General features: G+C 42.6%; 25 non-coding genes across 25 annotated transcripts; all 25 read left to right on the top strand.

The window, feature by feature from the left end:
• The first annotated feature begins 519 nt into the window (after nucleotides 1-519).
• trnap-ugg lies at nucleotides 520-591 on the top strand. The gene has a single exon. It is a non-coding gene; the product is annotated as a tRNA-Pro (tRNA).
• Nucleotides 592-1,449: 858 nt separating this feature from the next.
• trnap-ugg lies at nucleotides 1,450-1,521 on the top strand. The gene has a single exon. It is a non-coding gene; the product is annotated as a tRNA-Pro (tRNA).
• An 858-nt stretch (nucleotides 1,522-2,379) lies between these two features.
• Nucleotides 2,380-2,451, top strand: trnap-ugg. Its single transcript has one exon. It is a non-coding gene; the product is annotated as a tRNA-Pro (tRNA).
• An 858-nt stretch (nucleotides 2,452-3,309) lies between these two features.
• On the top strand, nucleotides 3,310-3,381 carry trnap-ugg. The gene has a single exon. It is a non-coding gene; the product is annotated as a tRNA-Pro (tRNA).
• Nucleotides 3,382-4,244: 863 nt separating this feature from the next.
• On the top strand, nucleotides 4,245-4,316 carry trnap-ugg. Its single transcript has one exon. It is a non-coding gene; the product is annotated as a tRNA-Pro (tRNA).
• Nucleotides 4,317-5,174: 858 nt separating this feature from the next.
• On the top strand, nucleotides 5,175-5,246 carry trnap-ugg. Its single transcript has one exon. It is a non-coding gene; the product is annotated as a tRNA-Pro (tRNA).
• Nucleotides 5,247-6,109: 863 nt separating this feature from the next.
• On the top strand, nucleotides 6,110-6,181 carry trnap-ugg. Its single transcript has one exon. It is a non-coding gene; the product is annotated as a tRNA-Pro (tRNA).
• An 858-nt stretch (nucleotides 6,182-7,039) lies between these two features.
• trnap-ugg lies at nucleotides 7,040-7,111 on the top strand. Its single transcript has one exon. It is a non-coding gene; the product is annotated as a tRNA-Pro (tRNA).
• Nucleotides 7,112-7,974: 863 nt separating this feature from the next.
• On the top strand, nucleotides 7,975-8,046 carry trnap-ugg. Its single transcript has one exon. It is a non-coding gene; the product is annotated as a tRNA-Pro (tRNA).
• Nucleotides 8,047-8,904: 858 nt separating this feature from the next.
• Nucleotides 8,905-8,976, top strand: trnap-ugg. The gene has a single exon. It is a non-coding gene; the product is annotated as a tRNA-Pro (tRNA).
• Nucleotides 8,977-9,829: 853 nt separating this feature from the next.
• On the top strand, nucleotides 9,830-9,901 carry trnap-ugg. The gene has a single exon. It is a non-coding gene; the product is annotated as a tRNA-Pro (tRNA).
• Nucleotides 9,902-10,763: 862 nt separating this feature from the next.
• Nucleotides 10,764-10,835, top strand: trnap-ugg. The gene has a single exon. It is a non-coding gene; the product is annotated as a tRNA-Pro (tRNA).
• An 863-nt stretch (nucleotides 10,836-11,698) lies between these two features.
• On the top strand, nucleotides 11,699-11,770 carry trnap-ugg. The gene has a single exon. It is a non-coding gene; the product is annotated as a tRNA-Pro (tRNA).
• An 863-nt stretch (nucleotides 11,771-12,633) lies between these two features.
• On the top strand, nucleotides 12,634-12,705 carry trnap-ugg. Its single transcript has one exon. It is a non-coding gene; the product is annotated as a tRNA-Pro (tRNA).
• Nucleotides 12,706-13,568: 863 nt separating this feature from the next.
• trnap-ugg lies at nucleotides 13,569-13,640 on the top strand. Its single transcript has one exon. It is a non-coding gene; the product is annotated as a tRNA-Pro (tRNA).
• An 863-nt stretch (nucleotides 13,641-14,503) lies between these two features.
• trnap-ugg lies at nucleotides 14,504-14,575 on the top strand. The gene has a single exon. It is a non-coding gene; the product is annotated as a tRNA-Pro (tRNA).
• An 863-nt stretch (nucleotides 14,576-15,438) lies between these two features.
• On the top strand, nucleotides 15,439-15,510 carry trnap-ugg. Its single transcript has one exon. It is a non-coding gene; the product is annotated as a tRNA-Pro (tRNA).
• An 863-nt stretch (nucleotides 15,511-16,373) lies between these two features.
• trnap-ugg lies at nucleotides 16,374-16,445 on the top strand. The gene has a single exon. It is a non-coding gene; the product is annotated as a tRNA-Pro (tRNA).
• Nucleotides 16,446-17,308: 863 nt separating this feature from the next.
• On the top strand, nucleotides 17,309-17,380 carry trnap-ugg. The gene has a single exon. It is a non-coding gene; the product is annotated as a tRNA-Pro (tRNA).
• An 863-nt stretch (nucleotides 17,381-18,243) lies between these two features.
• On the top strand, nucleotides 18,244-18,315 carry trnap-ugg. Its single transcript has one exon. It is a non-coding gene; the product is annotated as a tRNA-Pro (tRNA).
• An 863-nt stretch (nucleotides 18,316-19,178) lies between these two features.
• Nucleotides 19,179-19,250, top strand: trnap-ugg. Its single transcript has one exon. It is a non-coding gene; the product is annotated as a tRNA-Pro (tRNA).
• Nucleotides 19,251-20,113: 863 nt separating this feature from the next.
• Nucleotides 20,114-20,185, top strand: trnap-ugg. Its single transcript has one exon. It is a non-coding gene; the product is annotated as a tRNA-Pro (tRNA).
• An 863-nt stretch (nucleotides 20,186-21,048) lies between these two features.
• trnap-ugg lies at nucleotides 21,049-21,120 on the top strand. The gene has a single exon. It is a non-coding gene; the product is annotated as a tRNA-Pro (tRNA).
• An 863-nt stretch (nucleotides 21,121-21,983) lies between these two features.
• Nucleotides 21,984-22,055, top strand: trnap-ugg. Its single transcript has one exon. It is a non-coding gene; the product is annotated as a tRNA-Pro (tRNA).
• An 863-nt stretch (nucleotides 22,056-22,918) lies between these two features.
• Nucleotides 22,919-22,990, top strand: trnap-ugg. Its single transcript has one exon. It is a non-coding gene; the product is annotated as a tRNA-Pro (tRNA).
• The last annotated feature ends 81 nt before the right edge of the window (nucleotides 22,991-23,071 follow it).

The following is a 23,071-nucleotide window of genomic DNA, read 5'->3' as shown; positions in this document are numbered from 1 at the left end:
TAGACATTTGTATGAGAAGACAGATTTTAGGGATGTGTCATGTTTTGACAAACATTGCTCTCGCTCTGCCACATTTCACCAAAAATGCAGAGGTGTAACATCAGCAGTTATGGTAGGACTGAGAAGCATCCAGTGCAAAATGTGTGACATTTCTAATTTAAAACTGAGAGATTCCAATGTTTTTTTGTTTTTTTATTCACATACCGGTGCGTCAATCGGATCAAATGAAATGAGATCCAATTGATTTTGATGTCTATTTTTTAATTGTTAAGATCTACATTTAGCTCTTTCTTCATTTGTTTCTTGCTGTTACAGCTAATGAAGATTGAATCTGAAAGACTCAGCAGATGAATTACAGAGTATTTGAACTGAAACCTGGTCAACTGCTTGGAAGATAGCTATGCTCACAAGTATACCACCAACACTCACGTGATCCCCTGTGGCCTGGCAACATCGACCTGTCAATGCATATTCTCACCGTCATTGCTGGCGACTGCAAAACAATGTCTTGAAATAAATGGCTCGTTGGTCTAGGGGTATGATTCTCGCTTTGGGTGCGAGAGGTCCCGGGTTCAAATCCCGGACAAGCCCTTTTGAAGAGCCTTTAACAATACAGGCGGATCTTGGGCAACTGGTTGGAGGGGCGACTGCTACCACTGGAGCGCAGGACCAGGTGGACAAGTGATTAAGGTAATGGACTGCTAATCCATTGTGCTCTGCACTAGTGGGTTCAGCATCGCACAACATGTATTAATTTCTTCCTTGGTTAAAAAACCTGTCCTTTTACCGGGACATAGGTTACCTTCAGACGAGTCCCTTGACACTTGTGGGGGTCGTAGAGCAAAACTGAGAACAGCATTGTGTTTGTGAGAGTCTCCCCTTTCCAAAGAATGGGCAAACTATTTTGTAGGTCAAACCGTTCTGAAGCTATAGACATTTGTATGAGAAGACAGATTTTAGGGATGTGTCATGTTTTGACAAACATTGCTCTCGCTCTGCCACATTTCACCAAAAATGCAGAGGTGTAACATCAGCAGTTATGGTAGGACTGAGAAGCATCCAGTGCAAAATGTGTGACATTTCTAATTTAAAACTGAGAGATTCCAATGTTTTTTTGTTTTTTTATTCACATACCGGTGCGTCAATCGGATCAAATGAAATGAGATCCAATTGATTTTGATGTCTACTTTTTAATTGTTATAATCTATATTTAGCTCTTTCTTCATTTGTTTCTTGCTGTTACAGCTAATGAAGATTGAATCTGAAAGACTCAGGAGATGAATTACAGAGTATTTGAACTGAAACCTGGTCAACTGCTTGGAAGATAGCTATGCTCACAAGTATACCACCAACACTCACGTGATCCACTGTGGCCTGGCAACATCGACCTGTCAATGCATATTCTCACCGTCATTGCTGGCGACTGCAAAACAATGTCTTGAAATAAATGGCTCGTTGGTCTAGGGGTATGATTCTCGCTTTGGGTGCGAGAGGTCCCGGGTTCAAATCCCGGACAAGCCCTTTTGAAGAGCCTTTAACAATACAGGCGGATCTTGGGCAACTGGTTGGAGGGGCGACTGCTACCACTGGAGCGCAGGACCAGGTGGACAAGTGATTAAGGTAATGGACTGCTAATCCATTGTGCTCTGCACTAGTGGGTTCAGCATCGCACAACATGTATTAATTTCTTCCTTGGTTAAAAAACCTGTCCTTTTACCGGGACATAGGTTACCTTCAGACGAGTCCCTTGACACTTGTGGGGGTCGTAGAGCAAAACTGAGAACAGCATTGTGTTTGTGAGAGTCTCCCCTTTCCAAAGAATGGGCAAACTATTTTGTAGGTCAAACCGTTCTGAAGCTATAGACATTTGTATGAGAAGACAGATTTTAGGGATGTGTCATGTTTTGACAAACATTGCTCTCGCTCTGCCACATTTCACCAAAAATGCAGAGGTGTAACATCAGCAGTTATGGTAGGACTGAGAAGCATCCAGTGCAAAATGTGTGACATTTCTAATTTAAAACTGAGAGATTCCAATGTTTTTTTGTTTTTTTATTCACATACCGGTGCGTCAATCGGATCAAATGAAATGAGATCCAATTGATTTTGATGTCTACTTTTTAATTGTTAAGATCTACATTTAGCTCTTTCTTCATTTGTTTCTTGCTGTTACAGCTAATGAAGATTGAATCTGAAAGACTCAGCAGATGAATTACAGAGTATTTGAACTGAAACCTGGTCAACTGCTTGGAAGATAGCTATGCTCACAAGTATACCACCAACACTCACGTGATCCACTGTGGCCTGGCAACATCGACCTGTCAATGCATATTCTCACCGTCATTGCTGGCGACTGCAAAACAATGTCTTGAAATAAATGGCTCGTTGGTCTAGGGGTATGATTCTCGCTTTGGGTGCGAGAGGTCCCGGGTTCAAATCCCGGACAAGCCCTTTTGAAGAGCCTTTAACAATACAGGCGGATCTTGGGCAACTGGTTGGAGGGGCGACTGCTACCACTGGAGCGCAGGACCAGGTGGACAAGTGATTAAGGTAATGGACTGCTAATCCATTGTGCTCTGCACTAGTGGGTTCAGCATCGCACAACATGTATTAATTTCTTCCTTGGTTAAAAAACCTGTCCTTTTACCGGGACATAGGTTACCTTCAGACGAGTCCCTTGACACTTGTGGGGGTCGTAGAGCAAAACTGAGAACAGCATTGTGTTTGTGAGAGTCTCCCCTTTCCAAAGAATGGGCAAACTATTTTGTAGGTCAAACCGTTCTGAAGCTATAGACATTTGTATGAGAAGACAGATTTTAGGGATGTGTCATGTTTTGACAAACATTGCTCTCGCTCTGCCACATTTCACCAAAAATGCAGAGGTGTAACATCAGCAGTTATGGTAGGACTGAGAAGCATCCAGTGCAAAATGTGTGACATTTCTAATTTAAAACTGAGAGATTCCAATGTTTTTTTGTTTTTTTATTCACATACCGGTGCGTCAATCGGATCAAATGAAATGAGATCCAATTGATTTTGATGTCTACTTTTTAATTGTTATAATCTATATTTAGCTCTTTCTTCATTTGTTTCTTGCTGTTACAGCTAATGAAGATTGAATCTGAAAGACTCAGGAGATGAATTACAGAGTATTTGAACTGAAACCTGGTCAACTGCTTGGAAGATAGCTATGCTCACAAGTATACCACCAACACTCACGTGATCCACTGTGGCCTGGCAACATCGACCGGTCAATGCATATTCTCACCGTCATTGCTGGCGACTGCAAAACAATGTCTTGAAATAAATGGCTCGTTGGTCTAGGGGTATGATTCTCGCTTTGGGTGCGAGAGGTCCTGGGTTCAAATCCCGGACGAGCCCTTTTGAAGAGCCTTTAACAATGTGAGACAGGCGGATCTTGGGCAACTGTTTGGAGGGGCGACTGCTACCACTGGAGCGCAGGACCAGGTGGACAAGTGATTAAGGCAATGGACTGCTAATCCATTGTGCTCTGCACTAGTGGGTTCAGCATCGCACAACATGTATTAATTTCTTCCTTGGTTAAAAAACCTGTCCTTTTACCGGGACATAGGTTACCTTCAGACGAGTCCCTTGACACTTGTGGGGGTCGTAGAGCAAAACTGAGAACAGCATTGTGTTTGTGAGAGTCTCCCCTTTCCAAAGAATGGGCAAACTATTTTGTAGGTCAAACCGTTCTGAAGCTATAGACATTTGTATGAGAAGACAGATTTTAGGGATGTGTCATGTTTTGACAAACATTGCTCTCGCTCTGCCACATTTCACCAAAAATGCAGAGGTGTAACATCAGCAGTTATGGTAGGACTGAGAAGCATCCAGTGCAAAATGTGTGACATTTCTAATTTAAAACTGAGAGATTCCAATGTTTTTTTGTTTTTTTATTCACATACCGGTGCGTCAATCGGATCAAATGAAATGAGATCCAATTGATTTTGATGTCTACTTTTTAATTGTTAAGATCTACATTTAGCTCTTTCTTCATTTGTTTCTTGCTGTTACAGCTAATGAAGATTGAATCTGAAAGACTCAGCAGATGAATTACAGAGTATTTGAACTGAAACCTGGTCAACTGCTTGGAAGATAGCTATGCTCACAAGTATACCACCAACACTCACGTGATCCACTGTGGCCTGGCAACATCGACCTGTCAATGCATATTCTCACCGTCATTGCTGGCGACTGCAAAACAATGTCTTGAAATAAATGGCTCGTTGGTCTAGGGGTATGATTCTCGCTTTGGGTGCGAGAGGTCCCGGGTTCAAATCCCGGACAAGCCCTTTTGAAGAGCCTTTAACAATACAGGCGGATCTTGGGCAACTGGTTGGAGGGGCGACTGCTACCACTGGAGCGCAGGACCAGGTGGACAAGTGATTAAGGTAATGGACTGCTAATCCATTGTGCTCTGCACTAGTGGGTTCAGCATCGCACAACATGTATTAATTTCTTCCTTGGTTAAAAAACCTGTCCTTTTACCGGGACATAGGTTACCTTCAGACGAGTCCCTTGACACTTGTGGGGGTCGTAGAGCAAAACTGAGAACAGCATTGTGTTTGTGAGAGTCTCCCCTTTCCAAAGAATGGGCAAACTATTTTGTAGGTCAAACCGTTCTGAAGCTATAGACATTTGTATGAGAAGACAGATTTTAGGGATGTGTCATGTTTTGACAAACATTGCTCTCGCTCTGCCACATTTCACCAAAAATGCAGAGGTGTAACATCAGCAGTTATGGTAGGACTGAGAAGCATCCAGTGCAAAATGTGTGACATTTCTAATTTAAAACTGAGAGATTCCAATGTTTTTTTGTTTTTTTATTCACATACCGGTGCGTCAATCGGATCAAATGAAATGAGATCCAATTGATTTTGATGTCTACTTTTTAATTGTTATAATCTATATTTAGCTCTTTCTTCATTTGTTTCTTGCTGTTACAGCTAATGAAGATTGAATCTGAAAGACTCAGGAGATGAATTACAGAGTATTTGAACTGAAACCTGGTCAACTGCTTGGAAGATAGCTATGCTCACAAGTATACCACCAACACTCACGTGATCCACTGTGGCCTGGCAACATCGACCGGTCAATGCATATTCTCACCGTCATTGCTGGCGACTGCAAAACAATGTCTTGAAATAAATGGCTCGTTGGTCTAGGGGTATGATTCTCGCTTTGGGTGCGAGAGGTCCTGGGTTCAAATCCCGGACGAGCCCTTTTGAAGAGCCTTTAACAATGTGAGACAGGCGGATCTTGGGCAACTGTTTGGAGGGGCGACTGCTACCACTGGAGCGCAGGACCAGGTGGACAAGTGATTAAGGCAATGGACTGCTAATCCATTGTGCTCTGCACTAGTGGGTTCAGCATCGCACAACATGTATTAATTTCTTCCTTGGTTAAAAAACCTGTCCTTTTACCGGGACATAGGTTACCTTCAGACGAGTCCCTTGACACTTGTGGGGGTCGTAGAGCAAAACTGAGAACAGCATTGTGTTTGTGAGAGTCTCCCCTTTCCAAAGAATGGGCAAACTATTTTGTAGGTCAAACCGTTCTGAAGCTATAGACATTTGTATGAGAAGACAGATTTTAGGGATGTGTCATGTTTTGACAAACATTGCTCTCGCTCTGCCACATTTCACCAAAAATGCAGAGGTGTAACATCAGCAGTTATGGTAGGACTGAGAAGCATCCAGTGCAAAATGTGTGACATTTCTAATTTAAAACTGAGAGATTCCAATGTTTTTTTGTTTTTTTATTCACATACCGGTGCGTCAATCGGATCAAATGAAATGAGATCCAATTGATTTTGATGTCTACTTTTTAATTGTTAAAATCTACATTTAGCTCTTTCTTCATTTGTTTCTTGCTGTTACAGCTAATGAAGATTGAATCTGAAAGACTCAGCAGATGAATTACAGAGTATTTGAACTGAAACCTGGTCAACTGCTTGGAAGATAGCTATGCTCACAAGTATACCACCAACACTCACGTGATCCACTGTGGCCTGGCAACATCGACCTGTCAATGCATATTCTCACCGTCATTGCTGGCGACTGCAAAACAATGTCTTGAAATAAATGGCTCGTTGGTCTAGGGGTATGATTCTCGCTTTGGGTGCGAGAGGTCCTGGGTTCAAATCCCGGACGAGCCCTTTTGAAGAGCCTTTAACAATACAGGCGGATCTTGGGCAACTGGTTGGAGGGGCGACTGCTACCACTGGAGCGCAGGACCAGGTGGACAAGTGATTAAGGCAATGGACTGCTAATCCATTGTGCTCTGCACTAGTGGGTTCAGCATCGCACAACATGTATTAATTTCTTCCTTGGTTAAAAAACCTGTCCTTTTACCGGGACATAGGTTACCTTCAGACGAGTCCCTTGACACTTGTGGGGGTCGTAGAGCAAAACTGAGAACAGCATTGTGTTTGTGAGAGTCTCCCCTTTCCAAAGAATGGGCAAACTATTTTGTAGGTCAAACCGTTCTGAAGCTATAGACATTTGTATGAGAAGACAGATTTTAGGGATGTGTCATGTTTTGACAAACATTGCTCTCGCTCTGCCACATTTCACCAAAAATGCAGAGGTGTAACATCAGCAGTTATGGTAGGACTGAGAAGCATCCAGTGCAAAATGTGTGACATTTCTAATTTAAAACTGAGAGATTCCAATGTTTTTTTGTTTTTTTATTCACATACCGGTGCGTCAATCGGATCAAATGAAATGAGATCCAATTGATTTTGATGTCTACTTTTTAATTGTTAAAATCTACATTTAGCTCTTTCTTCATTTGTTTCTTGCTGTTACAGCTAATGAAGATTGAATCTGAAAGACTCAGCAGATGAATTACAGAGTATTTGAACTGAAACCTGGTCAACTGCTTGGAAGATAGCTATGCTCACAAGTATACCACCAACACTCACGTGATCCACTGTGGCCTGGCAACATCGACCTGTCAATGCATATTCTCACCGTCATTGCTGGCGACTGCAAAACAATGTCTTGAAATAAATGGCTCGTTGGTCTAGGGGTATGATTCTCGCTTTGGGTGCGAGAGGTCCCGGGTTCAAATCCCGGACGAGCCCATTTGAAGAGCCTTTAACAATTTGAGACAGGCGGATCTTGGGCAACTGGTTGGAGGGGCGACTGCTACCACTGGAGCGCAGGACCAGGTGGACAAGTGATTAAGGCAATGGACTGCTAATCCATTGTGCTCTGCACTAGTGGGTTCAGCATCGCACAACATGTATTAATTTCTTCCTTGGTTAAAAAACCTGTCCTTTTACCGGGACATAGGTTACCTTCAGACAAGTCCCTTGACACTTGTGGGGGTCGTAGAGCAAAACTGAGAACAGCATTGTGTTTGTGAGAGTCTCCCCTTTCCAAAGAATGGGCAAACTATTTTGTCGGTCAAACCGTTCTGAAGCTATAGACATTTGTATGAGAAGACAGATTTTAGGGATGTGTCATGTTTTGACAAACATTGCTCTCGCTCTGCCACATTTCACCAAAAATGCAGAGGTGTAACATCAGCAGTTATGGTAGGACTGAGAAGCATCCAGTGCAAAATGTGTGACATTTCTAATTTAAAACTGAGAGATTCCAATGTTTTTTAGTTTTTTTATTCACATACCGGTGCGTCAATCGGATCAAATGAAATGAGATCCAATTGATTTTGATGTCTACTTTTTAATTGTTAAAATCTACATTTAGCTCTTTCTTCATTTGTTTCTTGCTGTTACAGCTAATGAAGATTGAATCTGAAAGACTCAGGAGATGAATTACAGATTATTTGAACTGAAACCTGGTCAACTGCTTGGAAGATAGCTATGCTCACAAGTATACCACCAACACTCACGTGATCCACTGTGGCCTGGCAACATCGACCTGTCAATGCATATTCTCACCGTCATTGCTGGCGACTGCAAAACAATGTCTTGAAATAAATGGCTCGTTGGTCTAGGGGTATGATTCTCGCTTTGGGTGCGAGAGGTCCTGGGTTCAAATCCCGGACGAGCCCTTTTGAAGAGCCTTTAACAATACAGGCGGATCTTGGGCAACTGGTTGGAGGGGCGACTGCTACCACTGGAGCGCAGGACCAGGTGGACAAGTGATTAAGGTAATGGACTGCTAATCCATTGTGCTCTGCACTAGTGGGTTCAGCATCGCACAACATGTATTAATTTCTTCCTTGGTTAAAAAACCTGTCCTTTTACCGGGACATAGGTTACCTTCAGACGAGTCCCTTGACACTTGTGGGGGTCGTAGAGCAAAACTGAGAACAGCATTGTGTTTGTGAGAGTCTCCCCTTTCCAAAGAATGGGCAAACTATTTTGTAGGTCAAACCGTTCTGAAGCTATAGACATTTGTATGAGAAGACAGATTTTAGGGATGTGTCATGTTTTGACAAACATTGCTCTCGCTCTGCCACATTTCACCAAAAATGCAGAGGTGTAACATCAGCAGTTATGGTAGGACTGAGAAGCATCCAGTGCAAAATGTGTGACATTTCTAATTTAAAACTGAGAGATTCCAATGTTTTTTTGTTTTTTTATTCACATACCGGTGCGTCAATCGGATCAAATGAAATGAGATCCAATTGATTTTGATGTCTACTTTTTAATTGTTAAAATCTACATTTTTCTCTTTCTTCATTTGTTTCTTGCTGTTACAGCTAATGAAGATTGAATCTGAAAGACTCAGGAGATGAATTACAGAGTATTTGAACTGAAACCTGGTCAACTGCTTGGAAGATAGCTATGCTCACAAGTATACCACCAACACTCACGTGATCCACTGTGGCCTGGCAACATCGACCTGTCAATGCATATTCTCACCGTCATTGCTGGCGACTGCAAAACAATGTCTTGAAATAAATGGCTCGTTGGTCTAGGGGTATGATTCTCGCTTTGGGTGCGAGAGGTCCCGGGTTCAAATCCCGGACGAGCTCTTTCGAAGAGCCTTTAACAATACAGGCGGATCTTGGGCAACTGGTTGGAGGGGTGACTGCTACCACTGGAGCGCAGGACCAGGTGGACAAGTGATTAAGTCAATGGCTAATCCATTGTGCTCTGCACTAGTGGGTTCAGCATCACACAACATGTATTAATTTCTTCCTTGGTTAAAAAACCTGTCCTTTTACCGGGACATAGGTTACCTTCAGACAAGTCCCTTGACACTTGTGGGGGTCGTAGAGCAAAACTGAGAACAGCATTGTGTTTGTGAGAGTCTCCCCTTTCCAAAGAATGGGCAAACTATTTTGTCGTTCAAACCGTTCTGAAGCTATAGACATTTGTATGAGAAGACAGATTTTAGGGATGTGTCATGTTTTGACAAACATTGCTCTCGCTCTGCCACATTTCACCAAAAATGCAGAGGTGTAACATCAGCAGTTATGGTAGGACTGAGAAGCATCCAGTGCAAAATGTGTGACATTTCTAATTTAAAACTGAGAGATTCCAATGTTTTTTAGTTTTTTATTCACATACCGGTGCGTCAATCGGATCAAATGAAATGAGATCCAATTGATTTTGATGTCTACTTTTTAATTGTTAAAATCTACATTTAGCTCTTTCTTCATTTGTTTCTTGCTGTTACAGCTAATGAAGATTGAATCTGAAAGACTCAGGAGATGAATTACAGAGTATTTGAACTGAAACCTGGTCAACTGCTTGGAAGATAGCTATGCTCACAAGTATACCACCAACACTCACGTGATCCACTGTGGCCTGGCAACATCGACCTGTCAATGCATATTCTCACCGTCATTGCTGGCGACTGCAAAACAATGTCTTGAAATAAATGGCTCGTTGGTCTAGGGGTATGATTCTCGCTTTGGGTGCGATAGGTCCTGGGTTCAAATCCCGGACGAGCCCTTTTGAAGAGCCTTTAACAATGTGAGACAGGCGGATCTTGGGCAACTGGTTGGAGGGGCGACTGCTACCACTGGAGCGCAGGACCAGGTGGACAAGTGATTAAGGTAATGGAATGCTAATCCATTGTGCTCTGCACTAGTGGGTTCAGCATCGCACAACATGCATTAATTTCTTCCTTGGTTAAAAAACCTGTCCTTTTACCGGGACATAGGTTACCTTCAGACGAGTCCCTTGACACTTGTGGGGGTCGTAGAGCAAAACTGAGAACAGCATTGTGTTTGTGAGAGTCTCCCCTTTCCAAAGAATGGGCAAACTATTTTGTCGTTCAAACCGTTCTGAAGCTATAGACATTTGTATGAGAAGACAGATTTTAGGGATGTGTCATGTTTTGACAAACATTGCTCTCGCTCTGCCACATTTCACCAAAAATGCAGAGGTGTAACATCAGCAGTTATGGTAGGACTGAGAAGCATCCAGTGCAAAATGTGTGACATTTCTAATTTAAAACTGAGAGATTCCAATGTTTTTTAGTTTTTTATTCACATACCGGTGCGTCAATCGGATCAAATGAAATGAGATCCAATTGATTTTGATGTCTACTTTTTAATTGTTAAAATCTACATTTAGCTCTTTCTTCATTTGTTTCTTGCTGTTACAGCTAATGAAGATTGAATCTGAAAGACTCAGGAGATGAATTACAGAGTATTTGAACTGAAACCTGGTCAACTGCTTGGAAGATAGCTATGCTCACAAGTATACCACCAACACTCACGTGATCCACTGTGGCCTGGCAACATCGACCTGTCAATGCATATTCTCACCGTCATTGCTGGCGACTGCAAAACAATGTCTTGAAATAAATGGCTCGTTGGTCTAGGGGTATGATTCTCGCTTTGGGTGCGATAGGTCCTGGGTTCAAATCCCGGACGAGCCCTTTTGAAGAGCCTTTAACAATGTGAGACAGGCGGATCTTGGGCAACTGGTTGGAGGGGCGACTGCTACCACTGGAGCGCAGGACCAGGTGGACAAGTGATTAAGGTAATGGAATGCTAATCCATTGTGCTCTGCACTAGTGGGTTCAGCATCGCACAACATGCATTAATTTCTTCCTTGGTTAAAAAACCTGTCCTTTTACCGGGACATAGGTTACCTTCAGACGAGTCCCTTGACACTTGTGGGGGTCGTAGAGCAAAACTGAGAACAGCATTGTGTTTGTGAGAGTCTCCCCTTTCCAAAGAATGGGCAAACTATTTTGTAGGTCAAACCGTTCTGAAGCTATAGACATTTGTATGAGAATACAGATTTTAGGGATGTGTCATGTTTTGACAAACATTGCTCTCGCTCTGCCACATTTCACCAAAAATGCAGAGGTGTAACATCAGCAGTTATGGTAGGACTGAGAAGCATCCAGTGCAAAATGTGTGACATTTCTAATTTAAAACTGAGAGATTCCAATGTTTTTTTGTTTTTTTATTCACATACCGGTGCGTCAATCGGATCAAATGAAATGAGATCCAATTGATTTTGATGTCTACTTTTTAATTGTTAAAATCTACATTTAGCTCTTTCTTCATTTGTTTCTTGCTGTTACAGCTAATGAAGATTGAATCTGAAAGACTCAGGAGATGAATTACAGAGTATTTGAACTGAAACCTGGTCAACTGCTTGGAAGATAGCTATGCTCACAAGTATACCACCAACACTCACGTGATCCACTGTGGCCTGGCAACATCGACCTGTCAATGCATATTCTCACCGTCATTGCTGGCGACTGCAAAACAATGTCTTGAAATAAATGGCTCGTTGGTCTAGGGGTATGATTCTCGCTTTGGGTGCGAGAGGTCCCGGGTTCAAATCCTGGACGAGCCCATTTGAAGAGCCTTTAACAATTTGAGACAGGCGGATCTTGGGCAACTGGTTGGAGGGGCGACTGCTACCACTGGAGCGCAGGACCAGGTGGACAAGTGATTAAGGCAATGGACTGCTAATCCATTGTGCTCTGCACTAGTGGGTTCAGCATCGCACAACATGTATTAATTTCTTCCTTGGTTAAAAAACCTGTCCTTTTACCGGGACATAGGTTACCTTCAGACAAGTCCCTTGACACTTGTGGGGGTCGTAGAGCAAAACTGAGAACAGTATTGTGTTTGTGAGAGTCTCCCCTTTCCAAAGAATGGGCAAACTATTTTGTAGGTCAAACCGTTCTGAAGCTATAGACATTTGTATGAGAAGACAGATTTTAGGGATGTGTCATGTTTTGACAAACATTGCTCTCGCTCTGCCACATTTCACCAAAAATGCAGAGGTGTAACATCAGCAGTTATGGTAGGACTGAGAAGCATCCAGTGCAAAATGTGTGACATTTCTAATTTAAAACTGAGAGATTCCAATGTTTTTTTGTTTTTTTATTCACATACCGGTGCGTCAATCGGATCAAATGAAATGAGATCCAATTGATTTTGATGTCTACTTTTTAATTGTTAAAATCTACATTTAGCTCTTTCTTCATTTGTTTCTTGCTGTTACAGCTAATGAAGATTGAATCTGAAAGACTCAGGAGATGAATTACAGAGTATTTGAACTGAAACCTGGTCAACTGCTTGGAAGATAGCTATGCTCACAAGTATACCACCAACACTCACGTGATCCACTGTGGCCTGGCAACATCGACCTGTCAATGCATATTCTCACCGTCATTGCTGGCGACTGCAAAACAATGTCTTGAAATAAATGGCTCGTTGGTCTAGGGGTATGATTCTCGCTTTGGGTGCGAGAGGTCCCGGGTTCAAATCCCGGACGAGCCCATTTGAAGAGCCTTCAACAATTTGAGACAGGCGGATCTTGGGCAACTGGTTGGAGGGGCGACTGCTACCACTGGAGCGCAGGACCAGGTGGACAAGTGATTAAGGTAATGGAATGCTAATCCATTGTGCTCTGCACTAGTGGGTTCAGCATCGCACAACATGCATTAATTTCTTCCTTGGTTAAAAAACCTGTCCTTTTACCGGGACATAGGTTACCTTCAGACAAGTCCCTTGACACTTGTGGGGGTCGTAGAGCAAAACTGAGAACAGTATTGTGTTTGTGAGAGTCTCCCCTTTCCAAAGAATGGGCAAACTATTTTGTAGGTCAAACCGTTCTGAAGCTATAGACATTTGTATGAGAATACAGATTTTAGGGATGTGTCATGTTTTGACAAACATTGCTCTCGCTCTGCCACATTTCACCAAAAATGCAGAGGTGTAACATCAGCAGTTATGGTAGGACTGAGAAGCATCCAGTGCAAAATGTGTGACATTTCTAATTTAAAACTGAGAGATTCCAATGTTTTTTTGTTTTTTTATTCACATACCGGTGCGTCAATCGGATCAAATGAAATGAGATCCAATTGATTTTGATGTCTACTTTTTAATTGTTAAAATCTACATTTAGCTCTTTCTTCATTTGTTTCTTGCTGTTACAGCTAATGAAGATTGAATCTGAAAGACTCAGGAGATGAATTACAGAGTATTTGAACTGAAACCTGGTCAACTGCTTGGAAGATAGCTATGCTCACAAGTATACCACCAACACTCACGTGATCCACTGTGGCCTGGCAACATCGACCTGTCAATGCATATTCTCACCGTCATTGCTGGCGACTGCAAAACAATGTCTTGAAATAAATGGCTCGTTGGTCTAGGGGTATGATTCTCGCTTTGGGTGCGAGAGGTCCCGGGTTCAAATCCTGGACGAGCCCATTTGAAGAGCCTTTAACAATTTGAGACAGGCGGATCTTGGGCAACTGGTTGGAGGGGCGACTGCTACCACTGGAGCGCAGGACCAGGTGGACAAGTGATTAAGGCAATGGACTGCTAATCCATTGTGCTCTGCACTAGTGGGTTCAGCATCGCACAACATGTATTAATTTCTTCCTTGGTTAAAAAACCTGTCCTTTTACCGGGACATAGGTTACCTTCAGACAAGTCCCTTGACACTTGTGGGGGTCGTAGAGCAAAACTGAGAACAGTATTGTGTTTGTGAGAGTCTCCCCTTTCCAAAGAATGGGCAAACTATTTTGTAGGTCAAACCGTTCTGAAGCTATAGACATTTGTATGAGAAGACAGATTTTAGGGATGTGTCATGTTTTGACAAACATTGCTCTCGCTCTGCCACATTTCACCAAAAATGCAGAGGTGTAACATCAGCAGTTATGGTAGGACTGAGAAGCATCCAGTGCAAAATGTGTGACATTTCTAATTTAAAACTGAGAGATTCCAATGTTTTTTTGTTTTTTTATTCACATACCGGTGCGTCAATCGGATCAAATGAAATGAGATCCAATTGATTTTGATGTCTACTTTTTAATTGTTAAAATCTACATTTAGCTCTTTCTTCATTTGTTTCTTGCTGTTACAGCTAATGAAGATTGAATCTGAAAGACTCAGGAGATGAATTACAGAGTATTTGAACTGAAACCTGGTCAACTGCTTGGAAGATAGCTATGCTCACAAGTATACCACCAACACTCACGTGATCCACTGTGGCCTGGCAACATCGACCTGTCAATGCATATTCTCACCGTCATTGCTGGCGACTGCAAAACAATGTCTTGAAATAAATGGCTCGTTGGTCTAGGGGTATGATTCTCGCTTTGGGTGCGAGAGGTCCCGGGTTCAAATCCCGGACGAGCCCATTTGAAGAGCCTTTAACAATTTGAGACAGGCGGATCTTGGGCAACTGGTTGGAGGGGCGACTGCTACCACTGGAGCGCAGGACCAGGTGGACAAGTGATTAAGGTAATGGAATGCTAATCCATTGTGCTCTGCACTAGTGGGTTCAGCATCGCACAACATGCATTAATTTCTTCCTTGGTTAAAAAACCTGTCCTTTTACCGGGACATAGGTTACCTTCAGACAAGTCCCTTGACACTTGTGGGGGTCGTAGAGCAAAACTGAGAACAGTATTGTGTTTGTGAGAGTCTCCCCTTTCCAAAGAATGGGCAAACTATTTTGTAGGTCAAACCGTTCTGAAGCTATAGACATTTGTATGAGAAGACAGATTTTAGGGATGTGTCATGTTTTGACAAACATTGCTCTCGCTCTGCCACATTTCACCAAAAATGCAGAGGTGTAACATCAGCAGTTATGGTAGGACTGAGAAGCATCCAGTGCAAAATGTGTGACATTTCTAATTTAAAACTGAGAGATTCCAATGTTTTTTTGTTTTTTTATTCACATACCGGTGCGTCAATCGGATCAAATGAAATGAGATCCAATTGATTTTGATGTCTACTTTTTAATTGTTAAAATCTACATTTAGCTCTTTCTTCATTTGTTTCTTGCTGTTACAGCTAATGAAGATTGAATCTGAAAGACTCAGGAGATGAATTACAGAGTATTTGAACTGAAACCTGGTCAACTGCTTGGAAGATAGCTATGCTCACAAGTATACCACCAACACTCACGTGATCCACTGTGGCCTGGCAACATCGACCTGTCAATGCATATTCTCACCGTCATTGCTGGCGACTGCAAAACAATGTCTTGAAATAAATGGCTCGTTGGTCTAGGGGTATGATTCTCGCTTTGGGTGCGAGAGGTCCCGGGTTCAAATCCCGGACGAGCCCATTTGAAGAGCCTTTAACAATTTGAGACAGGCGGATCTTGGGCAACTGGTTGGAGGGGCGACTGCTACCACTGGAGCGCAGGACCAGGTGGACAAGTGATTAAGGCAATGGACTGCTAATCCATTGTGCTCTGCACTAGTGGGTTCAGCATCGCACAACATGTATTAATTTCTTCCTTGGTTAAAAAACCTGTCCTTTTACCGGGACATAGGTTACCTTCAGACAAGTCCCTTGACACTTGTGGGGGTCGTAGAGCAAAACTGAGAACAGTATTGTGTTTGTGAGAGTCTCCCCTTTCCAAAGAATGGGCAAACTATTTTGTAGGTCAAACCGTTCTGAAGCTATAGACATTTGTATGAGAAGACAGATTTTAGGGATGTGTCATGTTTTGACAAACATTGCTCTCGCTCTGCCACATTTCACCAAAAATGCAGAGGTGTAACATCAGCAGTTATGGTAGGACTGAGAAGCATCCAGTGCAAAATGTGTGACATTTCTAATTTAAAACTGAGAGATTCCAATGTTTTTTTGTTTTTTTATTCACATACCGGTGCGTCAATCGGATCAAATGAAATGAGATCCAATTGATTTTGATGTCTACTTTTTAATTGTTAAAATCTACATTTAGCTCTTTCTTCATTTGTTTCTTGCTGTTACAGCTAATGAAGATTGAATCTGAAAGACTCAGGAGATGAATTACAGAGTATTTGAACTGAAACCTGGTCAACTGCTTGGAAGATAGCTATGCTCACAAGTATACCACCAACACTCACGTGATCCACTGTGGCCTGGCAACATCGACCTGTCAATGCATATTCTCACCGTCATTGCTGGCGACTGCAAAACAATGTCTTGAAATAAATGGCTCGTTGGTCTAGGGGTATGATTCTCGCTTTGGGTGCGAGAGGTCCCGGGTTCAAATCCCGGACGAGCCCATTTGAAGAGCCTTTAACAATTTGAGACAGGCGGATCTTGGGCAACTGGTTGGAGGGGCGACTGCTACCACTGGAGCGCAGGACCAGGTGGACAAGTGATTAAGGTAATGGAATGCTAATCCATTGTGCTCTGCACTAGTGGGTTCAGCATCGCACAACATGCATTAATTTCTTCCTTGGTTAAAAAACCTGTCCTTTTACCGGGACATAGGTTACCTTCAGACGAGTCCCTTGACACTTGTGGGGGTCGTAGAGCAAAACTGAGAACAGCATTGTGTTTGTGAGAGTCTCCCCTTTCCAAAGAATGGGCAAACTATTTTGTAGGTCAAACCGTTCTGAAGCTATAGACATTTGTATGAGAAGACAGATTTTAGGGATGTGTCATGTTTTGACAAACATTGCTCTCGCTCTGCCACATTTCACCAAAAATGCAGAGGTGTAACATCAGCAGTTATGGTAGGACTGAGAAGCATCCAGTGCAAAATGTGTGACATTTCTAATTTAAAACTGAGAGATTCCAATGTTTTTTTGTTTTTTTATTCACATACCGGTGCGTCAATCGGATCAAATGAAATGAGATCCAATTGATTTTGATGTCTACTTTTTAATTGTTAAAATCTACATTTAGCTCTTTCTTCATTTGTTTCTTGCTGTTACAGCTAATGAAGATTGAATCTGAAAGACTCAGGAGATGAATTACAGAGTATTTGAACTGAAACCTGGTCAACTGCTTGGAAGATAGCTATGCTCACAAGTATACCACCAACACTCACGTGATCCACTGTGGCCTGGCAACATCGACCTGTCAATGCATATTCTCACCGTCATTGCTGGCGACTGCAAAACAATGTCTTGAAATAAATGGCTCGTTGGTCTAGGGGTATGATTCTCGCTTTGGGTGCGAGAGGTCCCGGGTTCAAATCCCGGACGAGCCCATTTGAAGAGCCTTTAACAATTTGAGACAGGCGGATCTTGGGCAACTGGTTGGAGGGGCGACTGCTACCACTGGAGCGCAGGACCAGGTGGACAAGTGATTAAGGCAATGGACTGCTAATCCATTGTGCTCTGCACTAGTGGGTTCAGCATCGCACAACATGTATTAATTTCTTCCTTGGTTAAAAAACCTGTCCTTTTACCGGGACATAGGTTACCTTCAGACGAGTCCCTTGACACTTGTGGGGGTCGTAGAGCAAAACTGAGAACAGCATTGTGTTTGTGAGAGTCTCCCCTTTCCAAAGAATGGGCAAACTATTTTGTAGGTCAAACCGTTCTGAAGCTATAGACATTTGTATGAGAAGACAGATTTTAGGGATGTGTCATGTTTTGACAAACATTGCTCTCGCTCTGCCACATTTCACCAAAAATGCAGAGGTGTAACATCAGCAGTTATGGTAGGACTGAGAAGCATCCAGTGCAAAATGTGTGACATTTCTAATTTAAAACTGAGAGATTCCAATGTTTTTTTGTTTTTTTATTCACATACCGGTGCGTCAATCGGATCAAATGAAATGAGATCCAATTGATTTTGATGTCTACTTTTTAATTGTTAAAATCTACATTTAGCTCTTTCTTCATTTGTTTCTTGCTGTTACAGCTAATGAAGATTGAATCTGAAAGACTCAGGAGATGAATTACAGAGTATTTGAACTGAAACCTGGTCAACTGCTTGGAAGATAGCTATGCTCACAAGTATACCACCAACACTCACGTGATCCACTGTGGCCTGGCAACATCGACCTGTCAATGCATATTCTCACCGTCATTGCTGGCGACTGCAAAACAATGTCTTGAAATAAATGGCTCGTTGGTCTAGGGGTATGATTCTCGCTTTGGGTGCGAGAGGTCCCGGGTTCAAATCCCGGACGAGCCCATTTGAAGAGCCTTTAACAATTTGAGACAGGCGGATCTTGGGCAACTGGTTGGAGGGGCGACTGCTACCACTGGAGCGCAGGACCAGGTGGACAAGTGATTAAGGCAATGGACTGCTAATCCATTGTGCTCTGCACTAGTGGGTTCAGCATCGCACAACATGTATTAATTTCTTCCTTGGTTAAAAAACCTGTCCTTTTACCGGGACATAGGTTACCTTCAGACAAGTCCCTTGACACTTGTGGGGGTCGTAGAGCAAAACTGAGAACAGTATTGTGTTTGTGAGAGTCTCCCCTTTCCAAAGAATGGGCAAACTATTTTGTAGGTCAAACCGTTCTGAAGCTATAGACATTTGTATGAGAAGACAGATTTTAGGGATGTGTCATGTTTTGACAAACATTGCTCTCGCTCTGCCACATTTCACCAAAAATGCAGAGGTGTAACATCAGCAGTTATGGTAGGACTGAGAAGCATCCAGTGCAAAATGTGTGACATTTCTAATTTAAAACTGAGAGATTCCAATGTTTTTTTGTTTTTTTATTCACATACCGGTGCGTCAATCGGATCAAATGAAATGAGATCCAATTGATTTTGATGTCTACTTTTTAATTGTTAAAATCTACATTTAGCTCTTTCTTCATTTGTTTCTTGCTGTTACAGCTAATGAAGATTGAATCTGAAAGACTCAGGAGATGAATTACAGAGTATTTGAACTGAAACCTGGTCAACTGCTTGGAAGATAGCTATGCTCACAAGTATACCACCAACACTCACGTGATCCACTGTGGCCTGGCAACATCGACCTGTCAATGCATATTCTCACCGTCATTGCTGGCGACTGCAAAACAATGTCTTGAAATAAATGGCTCGTTGGTCTAGGGGTATGATTCTCGCTTTGGGTGCGAGAGGTCCCGGGTTCAAATCCCGGACGAGCCCATTTGAAGAGCCTTTAACAATTTGAGACAGGCGGATCTTGGGCAACTGGTTGGAGGGGCGACTGCTACCACTGGAGCGCAGGACCAGGTGGACAAGTGATTAAGGCAATGGACTGCTAATCCATTGTGCTCTGCACTAGTGGGTTCAGCATCGCACAACATGTATTAATTTCTTCCTTGGTTAAAAAACCTGTCCTTTTACCGGGACATAGGTTACCTTCAGACAAGTCCCTTGACACTTGTGGGGGTCGTAGAGCAAAACTGAGAACAGTATTGTGTTTGTGAGAGTCTCCCCTTTCCAAAGAATGGGCAAACTATTTTGTAGGTCAAACCGTTCTGAAGCTATAGACATTTGTATGAGAAGACAGATTTTAGGGATGTGTCATGTTTTGACAAACATTGCTCTCGCTCTGCCACATTTCACCAAAAATGCAGAGGTGTAACATCAGCAGTTATGGTAGGACTGAGAAGCATCCAGTGCAAAATGTGTGACATTTCTAATTTAAAACTGAGAGATTCCAATGTTTTTTTGTTTTTTTATTCACATACCGGTGCGTCAATCGGATCAAATGAAATGAGATCCAATTGATTTTGATGTCTACTTTTTAATTGTTAAAATCTACATTTAGCTCTTTCTTCATTTGTTTCTTGCTGTTACAGCTAATGAAGATTGAATCTGAAAGACTCAGGAGATGAATTACAGAGTATTTGAACTGAAACCTGGTCAACTGCTTGGAAGATAGCTATGCTCACAAGTATACCACCAACACTCACGTGATCCACTGTGGCCTGGCAACATCGACCTGTCAATGCATATTCTCACCGTCATTGCTGGCGACTGCAAAACAATGTCTTGAAATAAATGGCTCGTTGGTCTAGGGGTATGATTCTCGCTTTGGGTGCGAGAGGTCCCGGGTTCAAATCCCGGACGAGCCCATTTGAAGAGCCTTTAACAATTTGAGACAGGCGGATCTTGGGCAACTGGTTGGAGGGGCGACTGCTACCACTGGAGCGCAGGACCAGGTGGACAAGTGATTAAGGTAATGGAATGCTAATCCATTGTGCTCTGCACTAGTGGGTTCAGCATCGCACAACATGCATTAATTTCTTCCTTGGTTAAAAAACCTGTCCTTTTACCGGGACATAGGTTACCTTCAGACGAGTCCCTTGACACTTGTGGGGGTCGTAGAGCAAAACTGAGAACAGCATTGTGTTTGTGAGAGTCTCCCCTTTCCAAAGAATGGGCAAACTATTTTGTAGGTCAAACCGTTCTGAAGCTATAGACATTTGTATGAGAAGACAGATTTTAGGGATGTGTCATGTTTTGACAAACATTGCTCTCGCTCTGCCACATTTCACCAAAAATGCAGAGGTGTAACATCAGCAGTTATGGTAGGACTGAGAAGCATCCAGTGCAAAATGTGTGACATTTCTAATTTAAAACTGAGAGATTCCAATGTTTTTTTGTTTTTTTATTCACATACCGGTGCGTCAATCGGATCAAATGAAATGAGATCCAATTGATTTTGATGTCTACTTTTTAATTGTTAAAATCTACATTTAGCTCTTTCTTCATTTGTTTCTTGCTGTTACAGCTAATGAAGATTGAATCTGAAAGACTCAGGAGATGAATTACAGAGTATTTGAACTGAAACCTGGTCAACTGCTTGGAAGATAGCTATGCTCACAAGTATACCACCAACACTCACGTGATCCACTGTGGCCTGGCAACATCGACCTGTCAATGCATATTCTCACCGTCATTGCTGGCGACTGCAAAACAATGTCTTGAAATAAATGGCTCGTTGGTCTAGGGGTATGATTCTCGCTTTGGGTGCGAGAGGTCCCGGGTTCAAATCCCGGACGAGCCCATTTGAAGAGCCTTTAACAATTTGAGACAGGCGGATCTTGGGCAACTGGTTGGAGGGGCGACTGCTACCACTGGAGCGCAGGACCAGGTGGACAAGTGATTAAGGTAATGGAATGCTAATCCATTGTGCTCTGCACTAGTGGGTTCAGCATCGCACAACATGCATTAATTTCTTCCTTGGTTAAAAAACCTGTCCTTTTACCGGGACATAGGTTACCTTCAGACGAGTCCCTTGACACTTGTGGGGGTCGTAGAGCAAAACTGAGAACAGCATTGTGTTTGTGAGAGTCTCCCCTTTCCAAAGAATGGGCAAACTATTTTGTAGGTCAAACCGTTCTGAAGCTATAGACATTTGTATGAGAAGACAGATTTTAGGGATGTGTCATGTTTTGACAAACATTGCTCTCGCTCTGCCACATTTCACCAAAAATGCAGAGGTGTAACATCAGCAGTTATGGTAGGACTGAGAAGCATCCAGTGCAAAATGTGTGACATTTCTAATTTAAAACTGAGAGATTCCAATGTTTTTTTGTTTTTTTATTCACATACCGGTGCGTCAATCGGATCAAATGAAATGAGATCCAATTGATTTTGATGTCTACTTTTTAATTGTTAAAATCTACATTTAGCTCTTTCTTCATTTGTTTCTTGCTGTTACAGCTAATGAAGATTGAATCTGAAAGACTCAGGAGATGAATTACAGAGTATTTGAACTGAAACCTGGTCAACTGCTTGGAAGATAGCTATGCTCACAAGTATACCACCAACACTCACGTGATCCACTGTGGCCTGGCAACATCGACCTGTCAATGCATATTCTCACCGTCATTGCTGGCGACTGCAAAACAATGTCTTGAAATAAATGGCTCGTTGGTCTAGGGGTATGATTCTCGCTTTGGGTGCGAGAGGTCCCGGGTTCAAATCCCGGACGAGCCCATTTGAAGAGCCTTTAACAATTTGAGACAGGCGGATCTTGGGCAACTGGTTGGAGGGGCGACTGCTACCACTGGAGCGCAGGACCAGGTGGACAAGTGATTAAGGCAATGGACTGCTAATCCATTGTGCTCTGCACTAGTGGGTTCAGCATCGCACAACATGTATTAATTTCTTCCTTGGTTAAAAAACCTGTCCTTTTACCGGGACATAGGTTACCTTCAGACGAGTCCCTTGACACTTGTGGGGGTCGTAGAGCAAAACTGAGAACAGCATTGTGTTTGTGAGAGTCTCCCCTTTCCAAAGAATGGGCAAACTATTTTGTAGGTCAAACCGTTCTGAAGCTATAGACATTTGTATGAGAAGACAGATTTTAGGGATGTGTCATGTTTTGACAAACATTGCTCTCGCTCTGCCACATTTCACCAAAAATGCAGAGGTGTAACATCAGCAGTTATGGTAGGACTGAGAAGCATCCAGTGCAAAATGTGTGACATTTCTAATTTAAAACTGAGAGATTCCAATGTTTTTTTGTTTTTTTATTCACATACCGGTGCGTCAATCGGATCAAATGAAATGAGATCCAATTGATTTTGATGTCTACTTTTTAATTGTTAAAATCTACATTTAGCTCTTTCTTCATTTGTTTCTTGCTGTTACAGCTAATGAAGATTGAATCTGAAAGACTCAGGAGATGAATTACAGAGTATTTGAACTGAAACCTGGTCAACTGCTTGGAAGATAGCTATGCTCACAAGTATACCACCAACACTCACGTGATCCACTGTGGCCTGGCAACATCGACCTGTCAATGCATATTCTCACCGTCATTGCTGGCGACTGCAAAACAATGTCTTGAAATAAATGGCTCGTTGGTCTAGGGGTATGATTCTCGCTTTGGGTGCGAGAGGTCCCGGGTTCAAATCCCGGACGAGCCCATTTGAAGAGCCTTTAACAATTTGAGACAGGCGGATCTTGGGCAACTGGTTGGAGGGGCGACTGCTACCACTGGAGCGCAG

The sequence above is a fragment of the Oncorhynchus mykiss genome, unplaced genomic scaffold, assembly GCF_013265735.2.
Source record: "Oncorhynchus mykiss isolate Arlee unplaced genomic scaffold, USDA_OmykA_1.1 un_scaffold_356, whole genome shotgun sequence".
In the NCBI taxonomy this organism is placed as follows: domain Eukaryota; kingdom Metazoa; phylum Chordata; class Actinopteri; order Salmoniformes; family Salmonidae; genus Oncorhynchus; species Oncorhynchus mykiss.
The sequence above is the reverse complement of the archived record's forward strand: the minus strand, read 5'-3'. Positions and strand labels throughout refer to the sequence as shown.